The sequence below is a fragment of the Ambystoma mexicanum genome, chromosome 14 (assembly GCF_040938575.1).
Source record: "Ambystoma mexicanum isolate Mex_15411 chromosome 14, UKY_AmexF1_1, whole genome shotgun sequence".
Lineage (NCBI taxonomy): Eukaryota > Metazoa > Chordata > Amphibia > Caudata > Ambystomatidae > Ambystoma > Ambystoma mexicanum.
Genome location: NC_090940.1, coordinates 421,842,961 through 421,863,453, shown reverse-complemented (window position 1 = coordinate 421,863,453; position 20,493 = coordinate 421,842,961). Strand labels below are relative to the sequence as shown.

Sequence of the window (20,493 nt, the reverse complement as noted above, 5' to 3'; positions counted from 1 at the left end):
CCAATTCAATTAATTACTCTTCTTTCCTGGACACCAGTTCCTCTGCCACTTTTATTTCCCGGGTATGTAGTCAGTGGGCCGACACCAGAGAGAGCTTCCCCCCCTGGAGCACCGCCTTGTAACCCTCCCATAACGTGATTGGGCTGTCAACTGAGCCCTTGTTGGAGTCATAAATGGTTTAATTCCTACACAAGACAAAGTGTGCATTGAGAAGTGCGGGAGAGATGATGAATGTGACAGAAAGGGGGCAGGGGGGTAGCCTGGGGCGCGAGATGCATTGGGGTAGTTGGAGAGAACGCTGGGGCTGGAGGGGTGATGCAGCATTGGCAGGGGCTCACACACTGAAATGGCCGGCGAAATTAAAATCTTAACATGAATGTCTGGGGCCTGGGGACATATATGCGCAGGAACCGGGTGAAATCCTTCCTTAACAGGAAGAAGGTGGCTATTGCACTCCTTCAGGAGACCCATTTGACGAAGCAAACCATGAGTAAGGTGAGGGACCACTGGGACGGTCAAAGTTACGGGGCAACTAGAAATGACGCGGCGTCAGCGGCACTGAACGCGATAGTCAAGGCCCTGGACCTGGCAGACGTGTGGCACGAACTCCACCTGGCGGAAAGGGGATACTCAGACTTCTCCTCACCACATACTCTGCACACCAGAATGGATTACCTCTTAGTGCCCAGGTCTTGCCAGCCACAAATAGACTCGGCCCAATTCCTGGGCATGTCGATATCGGACCACCCGCCACTGCTGGCGACGTGGAAGATAAGGGGTCCTAGGCCACCCATACCACTATGGCGCATGTCAGCGGATGCCCTGACTGATCAGGCCTTCGTCGACGGGCTGCAGGAAAAGCTGGAAGAGTACATAGAGGTGAATGTGGGCAGTGTCGAGCGATGGGGCACGGTCTGGGAAGCACTTAAGGTGGTGGTGAGGAGCGAAGCCATTGCAGGAGAGGGTGGAATCAGGAAAACACTAAAGGCTGAACTTGAAAAACAGGAGGATGATATAAGACACAAAGAGGCCAACATACAAGGGACACGGGAGGAGGAGAAGGAACTGGCGCATGCTAAGAGGCTATTGTCAGGAGGCCTGGGGGAGGCTCTCCAAGTTTGATTACACAGTAAAAACTGCCAGGGCGCTATGCTGAGGGAGACAGACCGAGCAGGCTACTAGCATGGCTGTGCAGAAGGGAACACCCAAGACACCAGATCACGGAAATTAAAGATGCAACAGGCGCAGTACACTTGACACAAAAGGAAATAAAGGATACATCACTCCCGCCTATATAGCCACAAACACCCAACTGGCGCAAGCTGACATACTGACACATTGGAGGAAATAGGTCTCCCCAAAATTGAACAGGCACAGCGCGAGACCCTAGATGAGGAACTCAATCGGGACGATGTTGCAGGCAATAAAGTCTCTCGCCTCTAGCAAGAAACCCGGCAGCGATGGGCTCCCCCCGGAGTTCTATAAAACATATGCGGCAGCTGTCACAACGGTGCTGCTTGAGGTATACCGAGAAGCATTCACCAAAGGGGAACTGCCGGGGTCCATGAGAGAGACGCCAATTGTCCCGATACCCAAACCTGGGAAACCAACAGTAGAATGCGATTCTTATCGCCCACTGGCGATGTTGAATTACGACGTATAAATCCTCACCACAATACTGGCCAAACGCTTGAATAGAATAATAGGAGGCCTAATACATAGTGATCAGACCGGCTTCATACCAGGGCACAGAACCGCACTAAACTTGCGCAGAATACAACACATCTTGGCGCAGACAAAAGGTTCTCAGAGGGAATATGCTATACTCTCCCTAGACGCTGTAAAAGCGTTCGATTCAGTCTATTGGGAATGGCTGCTGGCGGCACTGAAGGAATTTGGGTGTGGGGAGGCCTTCATCCGCTGGGTTCGCATCCTATACACGAACCCCAAAGCCAGGGTAAAAACTGGGAGGTGGGTATCAACACTCTGGGACATAGAAAGGGGGACCAGGCAGTGATGCCCGCTGTCCCCAATGCTGTACATCTTGGGCCTTGAGCCGATAGCGGTATACCTCAGGAAACTGTACCTGGATGCTGGCATCTGGGTCAGGGGAATGGGACACTTATTGTCACTCTACGCAGATGACGCGCTTCTATACGCAAGAAACCCACACCTAAATGTCCCAGTCATTTTAGACATACTAGACAACTACTCCAGGGTGTCAGGAATCTGCTTCAGCAGATCTAAATCGTGCATATTCCCAATAGCGGGGTTAAGGGGGAGGGACATCAGCACACTTCCAAAAGTGGGACTCAAAAGGGGAGGTGGACTCGTTCAAGTACCTGGGGGTCAACATAACGCACACGCCAGAACAGATGCATGAATAAAACACGGCAAAGGTGGCCCAGGGCCTGGGGAAATCTATGAAGTTTTGGTCTAAGCTACCACTGTCACTACTAGGCAGAGTAGCCATCACCAAAATGATCATCTTGCCAAGATTTCTTTACTTCTTTAACAACGTGCACTACTACTCAAGGCATCCTTTTTCCGGTCATTGGAAACACTAATTCGGGAGTTCCTGTGGGGCCCTGCATGCCACAAACTTGCATTAGCTACCAAACCTAGAGAGATTTAGCAGTCCAATTTAGCCACGTGACCAAATGGCTGGCGGACAAGTCCACCTCTGAAATCGACCTGCTACAGCACCTGGTGGCTCCCACCAGACTGAAAGACAGACTCTGGGTAACATACGGGGACACAGAACACCCCCACAATGATTGTATTGTTGGGGAGGCAAATATGGAAAAGGACGCAGGTCCTATTAAAACTAACGCAACCCTACTCCCCGGAGGTCCCATTGGCGGCGGACATATGTCGAGACAGCGCGGATATGGCGGTGATGAGGAAATGGGAAGGGAAGTGGATTTACACATGGGGAGATGTATGGGGCCTTCCGGGAATTTAGCTCAATGCAGGAGAGAGAAGGGATCTCGGGTGGACAGTTCCTCTGGTACCAACGAATCCATAAGGTGGCAAAGGGCAAAATGGAAGGCTGAATCTCACGCTAATGTACAACCTGGGCTATGGTTGGCATCCTGTTTGAAGGCTGTACAGCACGCTAATAGACATATCCAAACCCAAGAGCATTAAAAGAACAGTGGGAGGCAGACTGGCACGGTACTAACGGAAAGGAATGGGAAAGGACACTGGGTTACCCCAAGGCAGTTTCGTGAAATCATTGCTTCAAAAAGATACAACTAAACGTCCTATACCGCACCTATATGACGGTTACCAGTCAAATGGTCGAAAACATTTGGTCGACAGACAATTTGGTCGACACCATTTGGTTGAATGCCAAATGGTCGAATTTTTTTTTACCTTACCCATTTTTTGGGGGGTCCCCCCCCCAACCCCCTTTTTTTCTTTATTTTTTTTCCCCACACGAAAACCCACAACACATATATATATATAATATATATATATTATATATATATATAAAAAAAAAAAAATTCGACCATTTGGCATTCGACCAAATGGTGTCGACCAAATTGCAGTCGACCAGTTTGTCGTCGACCAGTTGACTGGACACCCTATAATGACTACGCAAAGGGTAGCCGCATTCAACAGAAATGCCAGGTCACTGTGCCCATGGTGCGGAGGCGACAAAGCAGGCATGATACACATGTTTGGGAGTGTGGGTGGGGGGGGTGCAAGGGCTCTGGGCGAGCATAGAGCGGGCCTGCAGAGCGGCAGGTGTGGTGAGGTTCGAATGGTCGCCAAAGGAGTGCCTGCTCGGTGCCTATTCCAGGGACAGTAAAAAATAAGCATGTGTTTAAAGTCATGGATTTGGCGTGTATCCTGGCAAAAAGGACCTTCGCCATGTCCTGGAAGAAGGCTAGGGGGCCGCAATACGTGCAATGGCACAGGGAATTTGAGAGGTGGGTGGAGGCGGAAACCAAAGTGTGGATGGACGGGGTGAACAGAACGGACCCGGATGGCAATGACAAATGGGCCGCATGGAAGGCACTGGTGTGGGACATGTTCCACCCATCTGATGACAAACCTCCCGGAAGGAGTTGCACAGGGGACATATCTGCTGCATAAAGCGCGATCCTCCCGGCCACGCCTAAATTATAAAGACCGCCGGTGGCACCTGGCAGGCTGGGGCATGGGCTGGACCCCGGGCATCTGGGGGGGACGGGGGGGTCTACACTGATGAACTACACAGCACACCGTAAATTGTGTAGGAAATGTTTGTTGTTTATATGTACAGAAGATGTAACACTGAGTTGCATGGTTGTACCTAATCAAATGCCAATAAAAACAACTTTATTTGTAGCACAGTAGGTGTTATCAGCAAACGTTACATATTCAGGTTTATCAGTCTCAAAAGAGGAAAGGCTGAATAGGTACTGCTGGTATTTGGTAGTCTGGCATGTGGGCATAGACCTCTGTAACAAGCAATTAAACCAATGAGCAATCTAACTATAGTGGTACCCCAAAGCCTATCAATATGAATTTCAACTTTGGTTAATGCAGCATGTGGTTAACAAATCCATTAAGTGAATACTTTATCTGGATAAAATAATCCATGCAAGTTCAAACATGATAATCATCCTAGTATAAACATAATTACAAAGATAAGAAATTAAAATCTGTTAAGAAATTAAAGTCAATTGACAACAGTTCATCCATGCATCCTTTAATTTGAGTGCACGCCGGAGGTCAATTCCAAGGGACCAGCTGTGAATGTGCAACCAAAGCCAGTCTACACTGTTGAAAGGTTGTTTCTCATATTAGTACCCGGCGAGAGTCAAGCAGAATACAACAAGCATTCGGATTGGCTCTCGCCGGGTCCTTACCCGGCCGAGAAACCTTCGATTCTCGGCCGGGATTCCAGCCCCCTTGTCCTCAGCAGGGGGGGTCGTGGCAGCCCCTCAGCCAAGGAGGCTCGAAGCGGGGCCATCCCGCTCCGAGCCTCCCCACGGCTGAGAGGCTGCCTTCACCCCCGCTGGGGACTCTGGTACGCTTTTTCTTTTTTTTCCCTCCCTTCCCTCCCTCCTCCCAGCCCTCCCCACCCCACTTACCTTTTCGCTCCTGCATCCCCGCTGGGGAACGATAGCAAGCTCCAGCTGTGTGGAGACTCCGAGCGGGCCATCCCCGCTCCGCGCCTCCATACGGCTGGAGGCATCCATCATCCCCCAGCGGGGACGTTTTTTTTTCTTCCCCGCCCATCCCCACTTACCTTCTGCTTCTTTTTTTTCAGGACCGGGCGCGCTGGGAACACTTGTGTTCCAGCGCGTCCGCTCCCGATGGCCGCCATGGAAAGGGAAAACAGACTCAGTTTTCCCTTTCCATGGCGGCCATTTTCTTCGTTGTTTTTTTTTAGTGCCCCGGTCACGCACATAATGCGGGCCGGGGTACTAATAGCAATATGAACCTCGCGGCGGGGGCATTACCGACTCAGGTAATGCCCCAGGGCCTTCATTAAGGCCCTAACTTCGCTCGGGCCTATAACTATGGGCCCCGGGGCATTATGTGAGTCGGCAATCCCGCCACCCGGGTCATATTGCTTAAATAATGGTATTGGAGCAGATGTGCTTCTCCGTGAGTATATAGGACAAACAGGATAAGAGTGTGTCAAGTCTGCAATTTGGTGCATTACATAAACAGCTGCCAAAGATGGCCTGAACAAGCCAAAGTCTTTGAAGGCGTTTAATGGGTTTTATTGATAAAGATCACAGTACAGACAGTTCTTTGGAGTAATGGCTATAGATAAGAAAATAAAACGAGGCACTGGCTGGAAAAGGGGTTTGGGAAGTGGCTCTGGGGCTGTCTCTTTCTCACACGCCTGCCTTGGGTTTCTTGCACTAGCCCAGGCGTCCCTAACATGTGGTTAGTGCTGCTGCTCAGTAACCCTTACTGCCTAAGGATGGTCTAAAAAACAGATGGCTCCCTGAGTGCAGGCTCTCTTACGCCCTCAGGGATCTTCTACCTCACCCTACACTATTGATGGTTAGTTCTGATAACCGGCACACATACACCACCCTGATTTTCCAGCCCCCTTTCTCATTACTGCTCTTCCCCTCAGCCCAACCCCACCCACCTGCTCTCATTGCATCCTTCATATGTATCTCTAATCTGTCACTCTCCTCCTGCCTCCACCCTTGGATGTTAACTCTCTACCCACTCTACCAACACCACTCTTCCCACTACTACCATCCATCTAGACAGTAAAACTCTCCCTTCTACACACTACACTCCCCCTTTTCACGCTACTACGCTACCTGTTCACCACCCTATTACGTTCCCTACAATCACCATTCTACACACTACCACTGCTGCTATTCTCCTGTTGCTGCTACTCACACCGCTACCACTTGCTCCCATCTCCCATCTCCCCCAAATTCCGGCATAAGGTGCCCTGATCACCATTCCCCTGCATCCACTCTCCTCACTACTTCAATACTACACCCTACTCCTTGCACCCCACTTAGACGCCCCCCCTACTAGTTCCACTCTCCAACACTCATGCCCTCCCTCCCACACCAACAACTACACTCACTTCTGATATATGCCACACTAGGTCCAATCTCTCCCTCACCCCTTAAACTCCCCCCCACGACCCCCACTTCCTGCACTAAAATACATACCAATGATACCCCTCTCTCTCAAATACCTCACCCTTTCAAAGGTCTGACACCATCTCTCCAATACTCAGCTCCACTGGCCTTCCTGCGCCCATTCGCTTGGTTCCCCCTCCAGCGCCCCCTGCAACCTCACCTCTATAAGCCATACTCTGCCTCTGTTGCCAAAGTGCAGGGCTAGTGGTTCTGTGCCCTTCTCCCCTTCCCAATAGGCTCCCCTGAATCTGGCACTAAGTAGTATCAGTCTTTCCACCGTACCCAGCCAGGTGAGATGTTAAAAAACCCTTTAAGCCCCTTCTTTTCCAGCACTGTTTTACAGACAAGTTTGTGGTGTTTTCCGGTCATACTGTGGATTTAAGAGTTGGTCTGTCTTGAGCTGGTGCACGTTTTCTGGTTTCATGGGTTACTGTTGGAAGGTGGAGAAAGCTTGCGGTTCGTCTCAGCAGTTCTGTTGGTTCCGTCTTCTGATTCCGGCTTGGGGCTGCTCTGCTGATCACAGGGGGATTCTGTGAGTTGCACTTCTGAAATGGAAGAGGGAATAGTGGCCAGCAACGATATTGGGAGATAACGACAGGTATGAGGGGGTCAGAATTTCCGGTATGGGAGGGGTGAGGAATTTCAGGGATGAGCAACTCCCCCACACCCCCCTCAATTCCTACTAGGGAGGGACTAGTTCAGAGAAGGACTAGTTCAGATTTTTGTTTTAATGAGCGCCCTGCCCCAGGTTGAGATGGGTACGCACCACACCTCCTCAATAGGGTCATGACCCTGTCCCACAGTGTACAAAATTCAGATGGCAAACAAGTGGCGTATGCAATTTAACTGATCTCCCAGGGGTTAGAAAGTTAAAACCTTGAACTAGTAATAAGTATCAGTCTATATATATATATATATTTTTTTTATGTCCATGCTAAATTATCAGGCATTTTATTAAATGAAAAGGTTATATACACCCTATTTTCCTTTGCAAGCTCCCTCTGTTCTTGTTCACTCTCAAAAAACGACTTTAGACTCCAAGAATTCTGCACGGCCTAATTTTGTAAAAACATACAAATAATGGGTTGCTTCAAGTTGAGCCGGGTGCTTCTTTGCAAAAAAACCACCAAGGGATTAACAGACTGGCTTCACGTGAGACTACATGCTTTAAAATAAAAACGTGAAATGATTACCTCGTCGTTGGTCCATATATTTAAATAATCCCCTCGCCGCTGGGGCATAACAGAGTCAGGTAATGCCTCAGACCATAGTCAAAGGCCCCGACTCGGTAATACCCCAGCAGCGAGGGAGGGGCTTATTGCTATTAGTACCCCGGCCCGCAAGACCAGGGTACTAATAGCATTTTCTCTGTTCCGAAATGCAGCAGTATTTCAAAAAAATATGCCCGCCGGGGAACCATGGCCACCATCGGGAGCGGACGTGCTGGGGACAGAAGTGTTCGCTTGCGAAAAAGGAGAAATAAGAAGGTAAGTGGGGTTGGGAGAGTGGGCAGAGAAAGAAGGAACAAAAACGTACCTGAATCCCCAGCGGGGAGGATGGCAGCCTCCAGCCATGTAGAGGCTCAGAGCGGGGATTGCTCCGTTTCAAGCCTCCTCATTGTTTGAGGGACAGCCATTCCCCCCCCCCTCCCCCAGTCCCCCTTCCCACCCCTGACGGGAACAAAGGAAAGGAATCCCGGCTGAGGGATTCCCAGTCGGGTAAAGCCCCGTCAAAGGTCAATTGACCCTCGCTGGTTACTAAGAAGCCAAAATGTGATTGGTTCCCAGCCCTAGTCATCTTCAAGGTGCGACATCCTGACTTCCTAGTGTACTGAGAGTGTTGGGGAGTTGAAGGTGGCAAACCAAGCAAGGTCTTCAACAAAAGAAATGTCTGCTACCTGCAGACTGGATACAACGAAAATGCCCATAGTCCTGCACTGTATTGAGGTATGGCATCCGTTTTTCAGTATAGATTCTTAGCAGTGTTGCCATCAGCTGGACTCAATGATCTGGCAATTTAAATATTTACCCTATAAACTAACATTTTTGTATGCAATATTTCCTTATGTTGTGCATCAGATAACCTGGATGTAAAGGATATGACGTACATACTTTTATGACCTGGTCACCAACTTTAGAAATCGAAAGCTTGTTGAGCCATAACCACCAATTTGGAAGCATCAGTGGTCAGGTCCAGTTTTCCGCCCCTGAAATACCATATGCAATTATCAGTTGCTGAAGGGTTAATGGTGCTCTAGATATTAGGACCACCATTTGCACAAGTTAACACAGGAATAGCCTGCAGTGCTTCAGGTAAGATTTTGCAGTGGGAGTATTTTATTCCCATTTATTAAACTTGAGTTAAATGATTCTTAGAGAGTGAAAAAGTCAGTCCTATTCCATAAGAGTGTTATCTTAATAAATATTTCTTTGCACCTGGTTATTCATGCACATGATCTGCATGGGTGAAAGCAGAATGACAGTTTAGGTCTCAGTTTCCCATTTTCTGTTTAGAGTATTTCTACTCCACGTTTTTATTTTTTGGGTGTATTTGCCTACATTAAAGGGAGTAACAGTGACCGATTCTCCTATTCCCAGCCTAAGGGCAATTCCTCCAATACATGGAACGTTAAAAAGACTAAATCGGCCAGATATTGATAAAGATCATCGATATAAAAGGAAAGTAATAAAATGAAGAAAGCCCGCAACCTTGTTGTACTCCTGTTTGCACAAGAAACTATGAGGTGCAATTACCCTTTCGGCCCGAACCTACACAAGCCTTAATGTCAAGCTGTAAAAATGTCAAGCTGTAAAAAGAGACAGTACCCTGATCAGGTCCTCCGCACAATTCATGGATCTTAATCCTTGCCATAGTATGGTCCCATTTACTTAGTCAGAGGCAGATCTAAGGTCAACCAAATTAACATACACAAACCCTTTCTTGAGGTAAACCGCCATTTGATATAAATCAGATACACATGTGCTTGTTCATTGGTGCCCAGACCTTCCAGGAATCCCAGCTGAGTCCCTGCAAAGATGATGTCTACCCAAAACTGCTCTCCCAATGTATTTTAAATGGGCCCGTTATCCAGCATTTATAAAAAATTGCAGACTCGCAGTGGTCCAGCACGTGTAGGAAGGTTTCCAGGGCACGGTTTCCATGCAGTATAGACGCAGGCTACTAAACAATTGGTGCCATCCCCCCCCAACCCCTATTAAGTTAGCTAGGATGTACCCCAACATGAACCCAAATTGTTGGAAGGGTGGTCATAACAGGTGGACTTGTGGTACATGTGTGAGAAGATGCAGGAGTTCTGGACTATGGTCAGAGTCTGGGTGGGAGAACTGGTTGAAATTCAGAGGACTTTTCTCCCCCCCCCCCTGTTCAACTGGAGGTGAGCAAGGAAAGGGAGGAGTTAAATTGGAACCAAATGTCTCACACCCTGTTAATAGCTGCCAGACCTTCTGTGGCACAGCAATGGGAGAGAGCTGTGATCCCCACGAAAAGAGAAAAGGTTCTGAGGATGAGTGACATTTCATGGATTAACTCACGTTTGCTCGACGAATGCAGGTGCAATAAAGAGGAGTGGTGGCTTCCCTTTTTGATAAATATGGGAGGACTCCCTGGTGGCTGAAACTTTTGTCTTGGATTGTTGAGGCTTCACAGAAAACAAATGCTTCAGTGGAAGGGGCAGAGATTATGGAGTATGTACTGTTAACCATGGTTTATTGCATTTTCTATGAATCACCAGTTTTCGCCCTTAATTTTCCAAAATTGTCTATTAGCATTTAAAGGATATTTTTGATTCAAACTGGACAGAAGGGGTGGGGACGCCTACAATAACACCTATTGAGGGGGCTGCAGCAAGTGGTAAATTCAATGTGGGTGAAATATGAGCGCAGGTATCCAATTCAGCCTTAAGTTTGGACCCAGGACTAATGTCGGTCAAGCTGTTCCCAGTTTGGAAGCATGAAAGTACCCTCGACTCATTGGTTGGCACATCACTGTATCCTGTTAATTTTGCCAGGGACTCACATTGCTGTGTAAATAGAGTGGGGTGCGAGGTGGGGGGGGGGGGGGGGGGGAGAATTGAGGCTAGAGAGTATGCTCAATTGTTGATGCTTGCAGAACCAGGAGAAACTGGTGTCTTTGCAGGTCTGCTTTTTAAGTGTGCTTTGATTGTGTGCACTGGCTTGTGTCCGGAGGGGTAAGGCCCAGTGTCTGGCATGGTTTGTTTGCAGAGGTTTGTTGTGATGGATGAGCGTTTCGTGTGTAGTGTGGCTTTAGTGCGTGTGTGGTATTTGGAGGGTATGCGGGAGAGGAGCCGGAGCGAGGTGGATTAGTTGAGTTGCAAGCTTCAGAGGGTAGTACTCGTTCAACAAAGAGGCAGGATTCAAAGGGCAGCAGTATCCTAATCAATAGAGTGTACATACTTCAATATTTCACTAAATGCAATACATTGACTACCCTAGTGCATTACAAATACAATTGGCTACTCTCACATTCTTCTAAGTGCCATACATTGGCTACCCTCAACATTCCTAAATGCAATATATGTTGGTTACATGCAATACATTGGCTAGTTTAGGAGCTCAGCAAGAATAGTGGCTACGCTCCAAGCGTGTATTAAACTCAAACAGTGGCTATGCTCTAAATATGCACTAAATTCAAAGAGTGGTCATTGAGTGGATGTGTGCCTAAGTTCAGAACAGTGGCTATCCTCTAGATATGCACCTAACTTTAATGCAGCGTGTATACTTTGAAACACGCACCAAACTTCAAGACACCCAACTTCAGCTATGTAATTAACATTAAATATAAGAACCAAATGTAGCCGTCTCTTACCTAAAGGTTGCTGTAGGGGGTACTGGGGTGCACGGGCAAACAGGGAAGGAGCTGCCCTTTGCTGTGCGGCCCTTGGCCGGCTGCCCAGGGGGAGCTTCTGATGAGCTTGTTGCGGTCACCAGGTCACACAGTAGGCCAATCCATGCGAGGGGTACGACAGGGGGAGTGGAGGAAGGAGGGCTTGCGGAAAAGAGGGCATGGCCCTACAATCACAGAAGCAACACTGGCAAAGGAACTAGCAGTGCCGAGGACCAGGCAGATGGAAATGACTTGCAAACGGAGGAAGCCGAGGTAAGCCTCCGCAAGCATTTGGAACTGTTCCAGTCACATGGCCGCACAGTAGGCCAATCCGTGTGAGGTGGAGGGTGGGGGAGTGGAGGAAGGAAAGGGCCTAGCCCTACGACCAGAGAGGCAACACGAGCAAAGGCACTTGCAGTGCTGAGGCCGATAGTGCGAGTCCTATAGTAAATAAACACTGGGCTACAGTGAACATACAATGCGTTACAGAAATAATTTCTCAGATTGGAACTCAGTTGTGACCAGAGCCAGGCAGGAGGTCCGGAGACTCAGCAGCAACACCCAAGTGTCTGGGCTAATGTGTGCACTGCGGTAGATCAAAATTTGCAGACAGAAAAGGAGGCATTGTATTCAAACCTTTGGTTTCTTATCAGCTGTTTTTGCAATGGTTATAGGTTGCTTCATCTCTTTACTGTGACCTCGCTCTGCTACACTCACCTCAGACCAAAGGATAAGGTTTTTGGCAATTGTTTAGAATGCCATCATACTCCTCTATGAATAGAATATCCCACACCGCTAACAGTATGATCAAATCAATACTGATGACTACCACTTGTGTTACATCTATTATTTATTTTCTCAGATAAAACAAGACAGGGTTCGAAATTGAGGGGAGCTGGGAGCCATTTAGCTCCTATTTTTGGCCTAGGAGAGCCTGGTTAGCTTGAAAGCAACAGCTACCAGGAGCTACTTTCGGCTCCCCCAGGCAATTGGTGCCTTACAAACATCCATACGTGACATTAACTGAGTATTTAAGAAAGCTAATGACGAAGACTTGGGGATCAGCCCTACAGATGGTGTACCGACCATTTTTGCTCCTTAAAATTAGGCAAATACGCACAAAAAACAAAAATAGGGAGTAAAAATACTCACAACAAAAATGGGAAACATGTAATAGCTTGTACCCCCTTCTGTCACCCACACAGCTCCATGGATCTGTTTGGACCAGTAGTAAACATAGTACCACAGGAAAAAACGACTATTTAGAACTGCCCAATAGGAAGAAGTTAACATGCCTCTTTTAATGTTCATAAATAACTAGGTGAAAAGAAATAATTACAAAAAGGTTTCCGTTGACCAGTTAAAGTTTTATAACCCCCTTGAAAAATACTCCCTTTGGGAACTGATGTACATTTTACTCCCTAAAGAAATATGGAATAAAATACTCACACTTCCAAATCTTATCTGGAGCACTGCTTAGGACACATCTAGTAAATCATACATAATGGGAAAAATGCTAAAGTGTACATCTCATGTGTACGTTATATTTGCAGTGCCCTGGGTACTCTGCTCCTGGCTCCCCAGCGGTAGCCCCTGCCTACTAGATGATGCCAGACACCCAGGAGCTGGTTTATGCTCCCGCTAATCGATCTTAATTTCCAACCCTGCAAGATCTACGTCTCGAGGCCTGGACAACAAAAAGTGGACACAGCTGCGTGTCAGGATGTCTCCTACAACACAACAGAAACAGTCCCCTGCCCAAAAACCTCTACTTGACTAAACACAGAACCTACCACTATGAAGTAACACAAAAACTTCACCACAATATATGTTGTGCCTTTGCCCGCTTAACTGAAATGTTAACAGGCTTGCACCACTGCAGATCTGGTTTATTACCTAAATATGGATCGTGAATCACTATGTCCATAACTACTCACACATTTTATTTCTGACTAGATACAAGGTAGAACCGATTGTACTCCCTACAGCACAACAATGAAGTGGTAGCTGGAAGGTTTTTAATTCATAAAACTCTGCCACTGCTCTCGACAACCCTGCATACCATCATTGTCCAGCCTGCCAAGACATTACAGTAAGGAGAAATACCATATGCCAATCAGGCTTGATCCTACTCCAAAAGAGGTAGTGCAATGTGAACATCTTGATTACATTCCTTCTGCACGAGGCTACAAGCAACCCCTAGACACGTTTTGTCATCAACTGCGAGGTGTAGCTTGGGTCTCTAGGCCCAGCAGTCTTGGGACCCACATCTGGGCATACCCTTGCCATTCGGGGTGACTGTGGCAAAACAATAAAATGATGGCTGCAAGGCTTTGAACGAATCGACACTTCTTACTGCTCTGGGCAACCCTCCAAACCATCGGTCTTCAGTCTGCCAAGTAACAACATTAAGGGGGAAAGACCATAAGCAGATCTGTGGGGCAATGCAGCAATTTTGAAAGAAGAGCTACTTACAGTTGTAAAAGAAAAAAGGAAAGCTCTACTGCCACAAACTGCGTGTGCTTTAACTCAAATTGTAAGGCAAATAAAAGCACAAATAAGGAGTAGGCAACTGAAGAAGAGTGTAGAAGTGGAATTTCTTTGGAGTCTTGACAGCTTTAGTGAGTTCAGTTATTCTAGAAAATCCTACCACCTCGACATGAGAAGACAAGTGATCATTTCATCAACCAACAGAGGCTACAGAAGATCTGCAGAGACCAGTTCTTAAAGCGGCAGTCAAGACAATTAATTTGAGGCCTTTCTCCTGCACCGAGTTTCTTTAAGCGATCCCACTAGAACACTAGTAGAATGTTACAGGGAAGGGCGGCAGCACTGACGCACAATAGTCTAGTAGCCACAGCCTCTGTGAAAGATAAACCGTTTACCTTTCAGCCTAGGGGTGGCTTGGAATGTATCTGGAGCAGTAGCAAATCAAGAGAATTTTATTTGGGCCCATCCCTCCAGCATATGAACACGTTATCTAGATTTGCTTTTGGTACCACGCCTGCCAGAGTAAAGACAACGCATTTCATAAATATTGTTGTAAGGCTCAATTTTTGTAGAAACATCGAAAGATGGTCAAATTTTAAGGCGTATGGATCAAACCTTAAGAAAACAAATCTGGTTACGATATATATTTATAACGTGCCTGTACACAAGTGCTTCTAGGCATAACAAGATAAGGAGGGGTAGAAAGAGGGAGGACAAAAGAAACAATCTTACTAGGCCTTGTGTCATTCAGATCATGAAAGTGCAAGCAGGAAGGGAGAAGTGCCAGGGGCTGGAGGTGCAGTGGGAAAAGCATGGCAAGTGCTGCCAGGGTGGTGGCTCAAGCAAGTGCTTGGAGGCAGGGACTGTAGGGTTCCAGATAAAGTCCCTAAGTGGATGGGAGGCCCGGAGGCAGTGCAAAGGGCTACTGGTCGTGCAGGACACTGGTGCCCGTGAGGTTCAGTGGGTGGCCTGGCAACCAGTTAGTGCAGCAGACAAGAGCATCAGCAGGGAAGAGAGACAGAAAGCATAAGCAAAAAGGAAGTCCTTGAGTTGCTTCCGGAACCTTAGGTTGTCCTGCTCAAGTTTGAGAGAGGCAGGGGGGCTGTTCCAGAGGGAGGCCCCAGCCGAGGACAAATCTTCCACCCACTCTCTGCCCAGAGAAGCGCCTGACCCTAGTGTTGGAGGTGGATGAGAGAAGGGATCGAGAAGGAAGATGCTTAGAAAGAGAGTTGGATGTAGTGTGGTCCCTGGCCCCAGAAAGCCTTGTGAACGAGGCAGAGGGTCTTGAACTTGATCCTTGCAACCACCGGGAGCCAGTGGAGAGATTTCAGGGCTGAGAGATACAATTCCTGGGCTTGAGGCCAAGGACAAGTCTCGCAGTCATGTTCTGGATTAGTTGTAAAGGGCAAAGAGTAGAGGCAGGCAGATTTAGAAAGAGGATGTTGCAGTAGTCCAACCTAGAGAGAACCAGGACTCTGGAGACACTGAGCTTCTGGGGGGAAAAGTGAAAAAAGAAGAATATCTCAGAGGAGGTGAAGCTGGTAGTGCGACTTCTTAGAAATGTGAGGAGAGAAATAGAGGGTGGAGTCAAAGATGACACCAAGGGTCGGGTAGAGGGCCCAGGGAGGGCGTCAGAGTGAAAGAGGGAAAGCAGGATCCCAATAAGAAGGATCCCAGCCTTACTGGCATTAAGGCAGAGATCGTTGGAGGTACACCATTCCTGAATCGCGGATAGAAAGACAAGTATGAGCGAGAGAGCAGAGGAGGCTGAGGGGACCTCAATGTCATCCGCATAACACTGAAGGTTATAACAGGTAGAGATGAGGTGGGCCAGAGATACCAAGTAATGGTTGAAGAGCCAGGGTGAGAGGTTAGAACCCTGGGGAACACATGTGAAGAGGTGGTAGAGAGAAAGGACCCAAGTTGGACCTGAGAGGGTCGATCGAAGACAAAGGAGGTCAACCAGGCAAGGCCTGACCCGTGATGCCCAGGTTGTCACAGAGACGATTGATCAGGATGGAGTGGTTGACCGTATCTAAAGCAGAGTGCAGATTAAGGAGCATGAGGACAGAAGGAAGGTTAGAGTCGAGATTAGAGAGCAAGTCTTCACAGGTGTTCAGGAGAGCACTTTCCGTGCTTCTGGCTGCTCTAAAGCAGTAGTTTGCCAGAGAGGTAGGACAAGCAGAGGGCTTCTTGAGGAGGGGGTGCACAAAAGGGTGCTTTAAAGGGAGGGGGAGGTTCTAGTGGCAAAAGTGTGATTGCAGAAATCGGCCAAGGTTGGAGCGAGGGTGTCGATTTAGTGCACGATTGTTCTGGAGGAGCAGCTGCTTTGATGAGACTTTCATAGATCGGACTTGTTTTCGTGGGGAAGTGGGAAAGCCAGTGTCGTACAAAGGGCCTGGGAGGGAACTGGAGAGGTGGAGACTGCAGCGGGATTGGCCAGCTCCTTGCAGATTTTGAAAAGTGTGGGCGTGTTGTTCGAAGCCGCAGAGATGGGGGCTTGGATGTAAGCTCTCTTCTTGGACAGGACAGAGTATATTGGCTTTGGAGGAGGTGGAAGGCCAGTTTGTCGGAGGATGAGCTGGATACCCTCCAGTTCCTCTCAGCCACCCAACACTTGCGTTTAAGGGAGACTAGGTTGGAATCATACCCAGAGTTGCACTTGGATATGGGCTTTAGACGGATCATGGCAGGGGCAAGAACATCAAGAGTGTTAGAGATTGAAAGATGCAGGTTGGTGAGGGCTGTGTCAGAGCGCGAGTCAGCCACAGGTGTAGAAGGAGGAGAGAAAGTAGCGGAAAAAGCCTCCACTGACACGCTTCATGGGCTGGATGACTGAGAAGGTTGGGGGGCAGTGCTGGATTCAGCTTTATCTGGGGATCGACAGGTGAGAAGAGAGAAGAAAGTGGTCAGTCCAAGAGAGGAGTATGTCGGAGGGGGGTGGGGGTCACAGACTAGGGGAAGGCACAAGAGGAGGACAGGTACAGTGAGCACAGAGTACAGTAACAATAATAATCGCAGTTAGGGAGAGGTGAGACCTCAAGAGAAGGAGGCAGTGCAATAATACAATAGACAACTGGGGGGGGATATGAGTGAGAGGGGAAATGTAAATACATTGCAATGTACGCAGAACACTAGTAAGCCTTGGGGGGGCCTAGAGGAGTAAGAAGAGAAATGTAAACAATGCAACAAATATACAATAGTCACAGCTGGAGGGGGTAGAGAAGGGACCCAAGAAGCGTGGGGAAAGAACACCAGGAGACAGGAAGGACGTGCAAGGTCGGGAGAAGCGAAGCCCAAGTTGAGGGTGGAAAGCACATGTGGAGGGAAAGTGCACATGGAGACAGGCAGATGGGGACAGACTTGCAAGGTCAGGGATTGACAACTTTTCTTCCCAACCACCATCTTCCACAGATATACTTGGTTCAACTTACTAAAAAAAACATTACACATCATAGGGAGGAAGGCTGCAAGAAATGTACCCTTATCTGAAGGGTTTATTAGAAACCTATCAGTCTACCACTGACTGAATCAGCATTAAAATCTGACATCTTGGAGAAAAATCTGAATTACCCCAAAGCAGGAAGAGATGGGAAAGCAGAGCCGTCATATTTAATTTGCGTTGTACCATATTCCAGTATGATTGCCCCATCAAGTCTGCTAGCCATCAAAGCCTATCTTCGGCATATCAATAGCACAAATAAAGTTTAACTTTCTCCTTTGAAACTTTTGAAGAGTCATTTTTGTGAGCCAAACGAGATAGAAGCGCAAAGAGAGGCCTGGAAACAATAATTTAAATTGTTTTTAAAAAAAAGCATGTAGGGCTCTCAATGATAGAAAATCCTGAGAATGGCTTGCATGGAACACTGGAATATTGTGCTTGCTGAATACAACATAGCTATGGATTTAGTTAAATAAACAGTAAGATATCAGATGCGTTTCTCCCATCGAAAGGAAACTGCCTCTGAATTTCCTCTAGTGGTATAGCAATATTTAACATACAAAAACACCAATTTACCTTATACACAGAAAACGAATTCCTCCGTGAGAACGGAGAGAGAGTTCATGAGCTCTTTTAACATAAAAATGTTGATGGCAAAAAGAGCAGCCTTGTGAGAAAAACTAGAGTATCCCAGGTTAAGATTTCCCTACCCACCTCATTTCCTTGGGCAAGCGTCTGCATGAAAAAAAACAAACATTGATGGCGACAGAGGTAATCCCTGGTTGGGCCCTCTAAACCATTCATCTTCGTAAGAGTTCGGGAGCAGACATAAATGCTTTCAAGAAACTGAGTAAACCCAGGGCCAAAACCATATTTATGAAGAACTTGCAGGAAATAGTTCCAGGTCCAGACACACTCGATATAATGCTTTTCAGGCATCAACTAAAAAGGGGCAAAAATGAAATGTCTCACGATGGGCTGCATTAAAAACATGACCCTTCAGGTATGGTCATGGGCTGGCCTCCCATTGATAAAAACAAGTCTGGTCCGGATTAAGGAGTCCGAGCAAAATTAGAGCTAGGCGGGGAGGGGGGGCCTGGAAAAAGATCGGCATCTTCAGTTTATATACACAAAGTCTATTAGCCTGCGAGTAATAACATGGTTTTGATTTTAATAGTGCGTAGTTTGTGGCCTTGTCCTCCAGGGATATTAATTCCGCTCGTTTTACTTTCAAAAGGCTTTCTGTGAATCTTTAATATACTTTGGGGTGCTAGGTCTGCCACCTTCTTCCGAAACAATTCCCTCCACTCAGCGTGGCTTTTCCATGAGTTGTAGCTATACCGATCACCTTTCCTCTGATTAGGAGTTTAAAGGCATCCAAAAAAGTTGGGATAGATACCTCGCCATCATTTTTGTAAAAGTAAACTAATATGTTGCTAGCTTATCTTTAACCGGGCTGACCATCAAAAAAAATCATTCACGTGCAATTGTCTTATCTGACTATGAGGTTTCAATGAACACTCAGGCATTGAAACTATATTGGAGGAGCTATCCATTTCAACCATGGAGTGAGAAAGTAAAAAAGAATGCAATAGCAACAAACGTTTGTGAACAGAGTAAACCACGTATTCTTTTTCTGTCGAATGCATGCGTGGTCATATTTTCGCTATGTTTCATATCTAACAAGCCAGAGGACCTAGAAAACGTGAACAGTTGTTTTGACTGGAACCATCGCTCAAATTGATTAAGATGAACATTGAACCAACCTCCATATTAAGTCATTAATTTGGAGTGATGACGTCCACTGGATTATGTCAGTATGCAAATCAGTACAGGGGTTTAAAGAGAAACTACAGTGAGAAGCTTCGAAGAGGTAGTTCTAGCAACCTATTTTGGGGAAATCGCTTGAAATGGCATCTGCCACCACACACACCATAAGATTACCACGGAATACTTTTGGTCAGTAGGAGCAAAGAATTGAAGAGGCTATGATTTTGAATGAAAAAAAAAAAACAACCCTCTCCCCCCACACATCGTCATGGGTGGATAGCGCCCTAATGAAATAGCCGCAAGCCTCATTGCTTAATGAGAGTTCAGGGAGGGAAGGAAGCATTCCGGTAAGTAAAACACATCGCTTCCATACAGTCTCCGAGAGGGCCACCTGAAACTACGCATTTGCCTCACTCAAGGTCACACATCCACCCAATCTACAAAACATGAGGCAAGTCCCCCTAACCACAAACACTCCCTTTGCAGTTCACATAGATATGCTCAGACCATGGCGAAGGGACGTATTATGAGCACCGAATGTGTATACTGTATGGCCTACAAAAGTAATTCATATTTAATTATGACTTTAGATAAATCCTGCTGACTGTTTTTAACTTTTTGGGACGTCGTCCCCCACACCTTAAAAAAATCCATCTCTCAAATGTAAATAAACTCTCAAATGCTGTTTTCACTCAATCGACCCCCCTTCCAAGCTCTTTGCTAGTCCTAGATGCTAACATAAAGGCTTGAGGTTACGCTCTTTGCACAGTGACAGAGACCCCACCCAGTCGGTGAGTTTTCTATCCTTTCTACTAGTGAGCGCCTGAGAGTGCGGCTAGCGAGTGAGATAGGACTCCCTACACGCGACTTGACAGACACTTCTCCCGAGTCGCAGGTAGTGCCGCACAGAGAAGAAGCTGGCAGTGCCATGTACCTGAAGCAATCGGAGCAGCAGCCGCAATAACCACACACTCCAGCGGCAGGAAAACTGACAGCTTCTTGCCCCCCCTGTAATCACCCGGAAACGGAAGCGTGGCTGCGTTGCGTACAAAGTGCACAGGCAGCGCCCAGTTCAAGTATTCAGTACAGCCCCCATCGTTGACGTCCGCAGTGACAGGTCTAGAAAGGTAGGGTCTAGTTCCCCTCCGAGAAAGGGACCGCCTACTCTGCTTCACGTGACTGCCCACTCATCTTGTGAGGGCTCTGCTGTCAGGCTGCAAGAGCACTCTGCGTTCCTTTGGCTTGCAGTGGTTGGGTTATTTACTTTAAAAATCATAATCAGCTATTCGACGTGAAAGTTATGGA

General features: G+C 47.3%; 1 protein-coding gene across 1 annotated transcript in view; it reads right to left on the bottom strand.

Moving 5' to 3' along the window:
• LOC138526850 (uncharacterized) overlaps positions 1 to 20,256 on the bottom strand; it is a 210,510-nt gene extending 190,254 nt beyond the window's left edge. Inside the window, exon 1 of the mRNA XM_069637594.1 lies at positions 20,123 to 20,256. The gene's annotated coding sequence lies outside the window, so the exon portion shown is untranslated. The remainder of the gene's footprint in view (positions 1 to 20,122) is intronic.
• Between the last annotated feature and the right edge of the window lie 237 nt (positions 20,257 to 20,493).